The sequence below is a fragment of the Bison bison genome, unplaced genomic scaffold, assembly GCF_000754665.1.
Source record: "Bison bison bison isolate TAMUID 2011002044 unplaced genomic scaffold, Bison_UMD1.0 scf7180017864063, whole genome shotgun sequence".
NCBI classification, from domain to species: Eukaryota; Metazoa; Chordata; class Mammalia; order Artiodactyla; family Bovidae; genus Bison; species Bison bison.
In genome coordinates, this window is record NW_011494635.1 from 12,145,461 (window position 1) to 12,146,599 (window position 1,139).

General features: G+C 52.0%; 1 pseudogene; it reads right to left on the reverse strand.

The window, feature by feature from the left end:
* Window positions 1-319: 319 nt before the first annotated feature.
* The window catches only part of LOC104986045, a 947-nt pseudogene continuing 127 nt past the window's right edge, over window positions 320-1,139 (reverse strand).

Below are 1,139 nucleotides of genomic sequence, written 5' to 3' on the forward strand. Positions count from 1 at the left end.
ATTTCACAGTTAACCCATCAAATCCAGCGCTGGAGGGTCCAAATGGCAGATCCCTTGGTGGTGACTTGAGTACATGGCTTCTCCATCTTTGTTACTTTCTTCCAGTCCCCAAATCTTTCTTTCTTCCTCTCCTTCTGTTTTTTTTTTCAGTCAAAGATCCTGGAGCATATGGAATTTAACTGGCATTTTTAATCCAGAAGAGAAGTGTTCAAGCAAACGTATGGGGGTAAGTAGGGTTTGGTGCAGGAGAATCAGGACACGAAGGTCCCTCACTTTTGCTTTGTTCTGACCCAGATCCCACTGGACATATTCTGTTTGGCACTTGAAAGCTCTGGTATTTTGGCAAAGCAATTATGGGAGGCCCAATCTAGATGGCAACTGGGGATGAAGGAATCTTCATGGCTAGTTGTGAAGTCCTTCCCCTCTGGAGAATCTGTGATCAACCTGTATCTTCTCAGAGGTAGCAGTCCCCAGTTGATTCCTTGAGCACAGGTTCCTCTCAGTGGGACGTAGTCACACCCAACTTCACTTTCTCTTCATTTTCCACGTCATAACCTCCTCTCCTGTGGTACCAAAACATGAGAAGCCCCATGATGACCAGCAGACAGACGGATGACAGCACCACAGCCACCACAACCAGGATGGTTGTGTGATCGCACGTATGTATATAAGCGATTTTTCACTGGGAGGCTCAGCCCATGGCACCTCTCTCCATAATAACCTGGGTAGCAGATGCAGGTTGGAACCCGGAGCTCCTTCACGTATTTGCATTCTCCGTGGATGCAGAAGTCCTTGTATCTCTGAAGACATGGGTTTCTCTTCTTCCCTCCTCCTTGCTGGGTGTGGCCAGAGCTTGTGGCTTGGAGGAGAAAGCAGCTCTGAAAAGGTCCAGGTTTGCCTCTTCCAAGTCCAGGACTTCCCAGCCTTGGCCACCTCCCACGGGCAGCAGCTGGTCCGTAGATTGAGTAGGGGTGTCCAGATTGCTGGTTCCAGCAGCCAGGCCTCTCCGAAGCCGCTCCAGGCTCTCGCCAGTCACCAACGCCGAAAGCACTGCGGGTAAGGGGCGAGGCCGCCTCAGACCCCCAGCCCAGACCCCAGTCGCCATGCACCGCGGCCGGCTCCCGCAAGCCAGGGAGCAC